The sequence below is a fragment of the Amyelois transitella genome, chromosome 19 (genome assembly GCF_032362555.1).
Source record: "Amyelois transitella isolate CPQ chromosome 19, ilAmyTran1.1, whole genome shotgun sequence".
Taxonomy (NCBI): Eukaryota; Metazoa; Arthropoda; class Insecta; order Lepidoptera; family Pyralidae; genus Amyelois; species Amyelois transitella.
The window spans coordinates 4,415,084-4,422,712 of NC_083522.1; positions in this window are offsets into that span (position 1 = coordinate 4,415,084).

The following is a 7,629-nucleotide window of genomic DNA, read 5'->3' on the forward strand; positions in this document are numbered from 1 at the left end:
TTCTGATTTAGCGCGGAATGGATCCAATCCATTTCCTTAAGTGGATCTAAGTTGAACTTAGCGTGACCAACTCAATTAAACAAGGATTTTGGTCTAATCAATCCTATACGCGTAAGGAGTCTCATCTTGTTTTTTTTAATTTGTTTTGTTTAAGTGACACAACAGTTACCTACCATATGATAAAAGTAGTAACACTGGGTCCTTCGTCTATCATTTCCGACTGAAGGTATAATTTTTAACTACTAAGTTGTATAAGCAAAAGCTAGAAGGAAGGGTCGACTCATGCTACATATTATACTTAGTTTAAAAGATAATTGCATCAAAAAAGGTAAGTACATAGTCTGATCTTTACTAATCTTATTAGTGCACTTCCGGAATCCTGGAGCGTGAAAAACGTTAAATGTCTCATTGTTTGTTTAACATTAAAATAATATTATTACACTATTGTACCTACTTACATTGGTGGAATTTGCAATTTTGAGTACAAAAAATCTTATTCCATTGGCATCTGAGTGGTTGAGGTCGATACCTCACGGGCGCTCCAATTTACAGTAAGAAGACAAGAAATTAAATCAGTACCTACGTAAGAAGTTAAAAAATACCAAATTGCCTATGAAATAGGTACAAATATTTGATTCCGCACGGAAATTGAAACGGCCCGGAATAGGACGAAAAGGAGCAAAGAAAAATTTAAGGGTCTAAAATTGGACAGTTAAAAGACTCTAACGACTGTTTACTGTAGGGTTTAATTAAAACTTCGAACAACTCTATACAAAGATACTTTCTTCCGTGAGAATCACCTACTTAAAAGGTATCTTCCATTTTCAATAGAGTTAAAAATAAACTTAAGAGTGAACTTGAAAAATAAATTGTATTGGCCAGGCAAGTCATTGTGAAAAACCTTTGACCATAGAAAATTTAAATTTCATAACTTAGAGAATACTACAACTTAATGAACACAAACATTAAAAATCACACTTATTTCCCGGAGGAGTAGGCAGAGACTACGAGTACGTCTCATTCATAAATCCCTTCATGCAACTCATCGGTTAATTACAATGCAGGTCTTAAATCTGAATATTGATTTATATTTATATATATTATAACGTACCAATAGCAGAAAAAATAACCTAAGTATGTAACAGACCTAAGTATAAGAACAACCTACAATATTTAGTACAACTTTTGCAAATACAGCTTTTACCAATATTGGGAATGAAGACGGCATAATCTTCGGAACGCCGCGTGGATTCAGACTTTATTTTGCCTCCAATTCTCTGGAGGTGAGAAAGTCGACGGCTGCCGGCATTTTCATTGATTCAGCATTTTGCGATATTATCCGATTCCATTCGCTCCAGAAACTCTTGGATTCGTAATTTATATTTAAAATTTATAACTCAATGTCGACTTTATTGGAGCTTAAATTGTAAATTCAGAAAGGTCCTTATTAGAGTAAGTAATAATTCAATTTAGTTTTTGTTATATTCAGGTCGTCTTATTGACCTTTTTACATTTAATTTTACTCGCGTGTATAGTGAATCTCATAGACTCATAGACAAGTATACCTTCTGCGTATCGTACTTACATTACTGTATCCATTTGATCTAGGATCTGCAGATGCGCTCACTGTCCTTATAATTAGGATCACAATGTTTTCTTGATGAGTTGTAAACCCCGAAATTTATGTTGTATCAAATCAGATACTACGAGTACAGCTCAGACAGACAGATTACTTACATGAAATCATTAAAGTTACAAATTATATTTTCCCAATACAAAATGAATTATTTTACTGACGGACGTTCTAATGCTACCATTCTGGTGGATTATGACTATTGTGCTTACCTACTCTGTAGGTCTCTGCAAGGAGATAACAATTCTAAGAAAATCTAACTAACTGGAGAAAAGGGTAATCTTTTATATGGGCTTGCCTCTGTCATCTACTGATACACTGAGTAGGTACTCTTACCTTTATAGGTATAAAGGTAAATATTTTTGAGAATATTTAAACAATCTTTATAATAGTCTAATAAGCAAAGGAATTTTATTTGCAAATAAAAAAAATATCAATCGACGAAAAACGTTTATCAATTTTAAAATACAATCCGATCATCGACCCTGGCGCTACGCTACATTATAAAAACCAGCCAAGTGCGAGTCTGACTATTGCACTATGTATTCCGTGACATCTCGTTATCAGTTTTATTCAAACCAATTTTTGTAAGAAGTTTTAATTAATTTCATATAAGTACATTTTTATCACAATTCTTCGTTAGTTTTAAGAGTAAGAGGGAGCACAAAAATAACTTTTAAATTCGAACCAGTAGTTCCTGAGATTAGCGCGTTTAAACAAGCAAACAAACTTTTCTGTTTTATAATATTAGTATAGTTGTGCCTAATAAATAAATATATTTATTTTTCAAAATCGTACTGAACTATTATGTAGGTTCATTGAATACTCTTACTTTCTAAATTTCAACCTTAAGGAGTATTCAGTCTTCGATAAAATTAGGACTGTGACATGCGGAAGGACTTGACAAAATCATAAAGGGCCCGGTTTTTGCCATTTGGCTTCGAAACCCTAAAAAGCATCTAACAAAATATGTAAATTTCAATATCTGCATATTTTTACAAAGCATTCTTTGCCCGTAAAAGTGTCATCTTTTATTATGCATTCAGTTAACGAATTTTGCATATTAAGTAGTTATAATTAGCACATTACATAGAGACATAAGTAGGAAACAGCAGTAGGTATTTATAGGCCTATTTGCATATAATGACTAGTTGGTGCCAAATGTATACTTTGTACTAATGTGATTTTTGCGTTTGTATTATTTGTATATTACTCCATCTTGAAGGCAATTTTTGCCAATTTGAATTTATGATATTTCTAAATTTTGTAAATAACTGATTCTATCGTGTACCTACATGCCTTTCTATTGTCGACGACTTGTTTCAGAGGCTGCCATGAACATATACTGAAACGCAATTGCGTGAAAATTTAAAAGAAGTGTAGTTATAACTTTCTTAAAATTTTCCTTAAGTTTGAACGAAGATCTTGCCAAGAAGTCAGACCAACTTACACTGAACATTCAGGTGTCATGGCTTTTAATCTAAACCGATATGGTAACATCTGATGTTACATCACAACTACCAGATGGGGACCGTGCACGGAATAAGACATTAAAACTAAATCAATGCTAACAAAAAGGATTGGAACCCGTGTATTATCTACTCACCAGGGATCGATTACGGCTTGTACAGACTAAAAAATTCTTGAATAAGTTCGGTAGGTAACATACGAGTATGTTTTCAAAGGCACATTTAAGAATGTCATTGGGAATCAGGTCAAAGGTTAAAATAGACAAAATTAGATCATTTCCTTAGTGTCATAAGATACTGATATTAAATTTATATTAATATTATTTAACAAACAAACAATGTATTTCCTTGATGCGATAGGAGTGGCTCCGTGTTTTGTTTCCCCTGACTCACTCGATTCAGGATCCGTGGTCAAAAAAGGCACACCCCGGACTCCTCTCTAGAGAGGTGAAAATGGGATTATTCCCGGGATTAGCCAGGAGGAAGAAGAAACAATGTATTTCCTTCCCACATTAGCTTTGGTCATCATTAAAACTTATGTTCGTAAATTAGAAATGAGTAATTGGGTTTATAATCCGAATGCTATGAAATGAGAATGCTTTCATATCGGATCTTTACCTTTCGTCCACCTACTAAATACTAATGACGTTACAAAAACATGTGGTTGATTTAGAGCATACACGTGTGTTTAATGCATGACATTTAAAACTTTTTGATGTGAATTCGGTGTAATTTTTCGTATGATTAAAAATATATATTCTTAGAAATGTTTTTAGTTACAAATAAAACAATGCGGACACCAAATAAATCAATTCTATAATCTAACTTGTTATGTTTTTTAAGAAAAAAATCTCCAATCGATTTCTGCCATGGTTGATTGTGTAAATAAATTCGAAGTACATAGTTTAAGGACAATAAATTTTCGTTTATATTTTTAGGTATATTTCTGGGTGAAAATCGTGGTCAGTTGGTCAGTTTACTGTTTCTGATTATTTCATGGATTAACTTCTCAGTCTAAGTCGATTAACCTTTAGTCTTCAGGAAGATGGTGACTCGATGTTCTGAGTTTCCGATGCAAACAAATTCAATTCTTTGTGTCATCGAGAACTTTAGCTACAATAGCAACAACAACAACAAAAACTCTCTTGTAAAGTTAACAATGATTACTATTCCATGGAATTAATACGTGTAATTTATTTGACGGTGTTAGAACATTTGGACTTCAGCCTTGCAAGTAGGTAGAATTTAGATTGAGAAAACTGAAGATTGGAGAATGTTCCACCGAGCATAGTTAGGTCTTTTGGTATAAGAGTTAGTATTAACCTTATACCTATTAACCTATTTCATGATTATACCTACTACTCGTATATACAAAAATGTATAAATTTCAATGTCTTTATACCTAGCAATTATAGTATTCTTGAAATTTGTTGAACGTCAATGAACGTTTTATCGCTTTCACTCTTCATTAAGTTGAAATCGGAGTAAAACCGGATGTCAGGGTCTATAGTGCGGGCAATTTATCCAGGGATTACGGGCTTAGGGTCGGATTCCCGATCTTAGATATACAATCTAAGGACAATGCTGTTAATCCAGATTGCGGCAGGCCTACGGACTACCACAACCAGGATTTCCTGTGTAATCAACATTGTCTAACATATTTTGTAGGATGTAGTGTACTTAATTCTTATAATATAAATTTTAAATTTGGATTCGTTCTTGTGAATGGTCAGGTATATCTAAAACCAACAAGCTTACATTCAAAGATTGACGAATGTGGATGTACAAAAAGATACTTTTTGGATGTAGAAAAATACGCCTACTTATTTTGTCTTCTTATAAAGTATTTTCTTTAGGCGCTCTAGGCGTGGCATGTGTGGTGATGTAACCTCTGCCTACACTCCGGGGTGAGAGTTGGTCCAGATAGGTGAGGATGTCACCGTGACTAACGCCGGGAGGAAATTTATGCAATGTAAAATACAAAATCACAACAACTACTAAATACAATCAAGAATAACACGAAAGCTAACAAAGTTACGACTTCGTTCAAGTAAATACGTGCATCATTTGAGGCAATTCGTGTTTGTGTTGTTTACTAGTGATGTTTCGCTATCGGGAATATTAGATGAAGGTGGAAATTACGGAAAAGCGTGATTCCTTCCTGGAGTTCAAATTAATTATGGATATATTCCCGTGAAACTTTCTTAAACAATATTCGAAAGCAGGAATGTTGGCAGTGGTACATACATCGCTAGATAGAAGTTGTTGTCAAGAATTGTAAAGTATTCAGATCACGTTGGAATCTTTCGAAAGGGTGCCATCTAATAAATTCGTTTAGGATAAAAGTTTCACAGCTGAAATGGGTACCTAGCGTCAATGTTTTGGTTTTGAAATGCACGTGTTTTCGTTCTTTTAGTCTTTGTTTACGATTATTAAGTCCTTTATTACACATACCTTTGTATTAAGGATTTCTTTTTTTGATATAAGTTGAGTTCTTACCAGCATACTTTTGTCGTGTTAAAGCATCTCTTGAAAAATATTGCCATGTGGTTGACCTGGTTGAGAATATAAACTGGGTCTTCGCGAAGGTTTCAATCTGAGAAGTAGTGCTGGTAAAAAGTTAACTTTTTCCAACAACTCGATAATTATGAATAGGTATTTTACTATTATTCAATTCAATTCAAGGTAAATGATCGTTAACATAGACAAATTGTACTGCTCTCTATAATGAACATAGCTCACTCTAGTGACAGGTGAGGCCGACGATTTATTTGCAAAACGAAAATAAAGAACCAAAACGTGGCAGCGTCGTTGTTGACTTAGTTCGGTTGCTATGTAAATACATTGTTTTGTATTGTACTTATTATACTTCTGCGAAAAGAGAAGATTTTTTTTCCATATTTTTTACTGTAATAATCAAATTAATTACCTAGATCATGAACGATGTTTTATTTTGGCTTGTATTGTAGTTATTATAGGTAAAAAGGCATGTGGCAATTATGTTTTTTTTACAAAACGTGTTAGAATTTAAAACCCAATTATAAACTTAAATATGCAGGAATTATAATAAGATTAAATATATACGATCCAGATTACCCAGATTGAGTAAGCCTCGAAGTAAGTTCGGTACTTGACTGTGTTACGAGATACTAGTATCTCGTAGAGTAGAAGTAGAGCTAGCTCTACGATACTATATTTAATGTAAATACTTTTAAAATTTTAAAGATTACATCTAAGACCCAGGAAATTAAAAAAAGTACGATTCTCATTATGCCCTGTAGAATTAGAATATTTAACTTAGGCAAAATTACATTTAAAATGAAAGAAGATATTTATCCTTTGGAAATGAAACTTTGCAATAAAATTTACTCATCGCAAAATAACATTACACTATATAATTTTCTTATGATTTGATGGCAAAAATTTGAAGCGTTTAACCGCTTAAGGCATGATAAGGGATGAATATAAGTTTTTATTCAATGATGAAATGTACCTACCTAAAATAATAATTGTAATTCTTCAAATATGTAATAAAAGAATGTCTACAGTTTTGTAAAAATTATTAAGACTCGTTTTCCGTAAGACTTAACATAACATACCATAACATATAATCACGTCTATATCCCCTGCGGGGTAGACAGAGCCAACAATCTTTATAAGACTGAAAGGCCACGCTCAGCTGGTCGGCCTAATGATAGAATTGGGGTTCTAATAGTGACAGGTTGCTAGCCCATCGCCTAAAAGAGGAATCCCAAGTAAATAATTTTTATACATACATACATATAATCACGTCTATATCCCTTGCGGGGTAGACAGAGCCAACAGTCCTGAGCGGACTGATAGGCCACGTTCAGCTATTTGGCTTTAAGATAGAATTGAGATTCGAATAGTGACAAGTTGCTAGCCTATCGCCTAAAAAAAGAATCTCAAGTTTGTAAGCCTATCCCTTAGTCGCCTTTTACGACATCCATGGGAAAGAGATGGAGTGGTCCTATTATTTTTTGTATTGGTGCCGGGAACCACACGGATTAATTTTTATGTATTACTAAAAAATTGTTATGTACAATAAAGTATTTACAAACAAACAAACAAATAAGCCCATCCCTTAGTTGCCTTTTACGACATCCATGAAAAAGAATTGGAGTGACGTACTTTTATTTTTCTCTAAATTAAAAATTATATCTTACAGCTGAATGTGGCGTTTTAGTTTTTTTTAAGACTGTTGGGAAGGGTTTTATGGAGTAATGGTTACACAAATACATGATGCCCCCAACCCCCTACTTCGGCAAACATAAAAAAGTACGACATATCATGAGGTATGAAGATAATTCAATACATAGATAAAACATTCACATAAATTGCACATAGCATTCTGCTTCCATACCATTGTGTATCACTGTACTATATAAGGCTTTTACAAGAGCTTGTTCGCAAAGCAGTAAAGATAGTTAGAGAAGTAGTATGCATGCAAGTTTGAATATACAGTGAGGCAAGTCACTGTCAGCGAGAATTCAGTGTACATGGAAA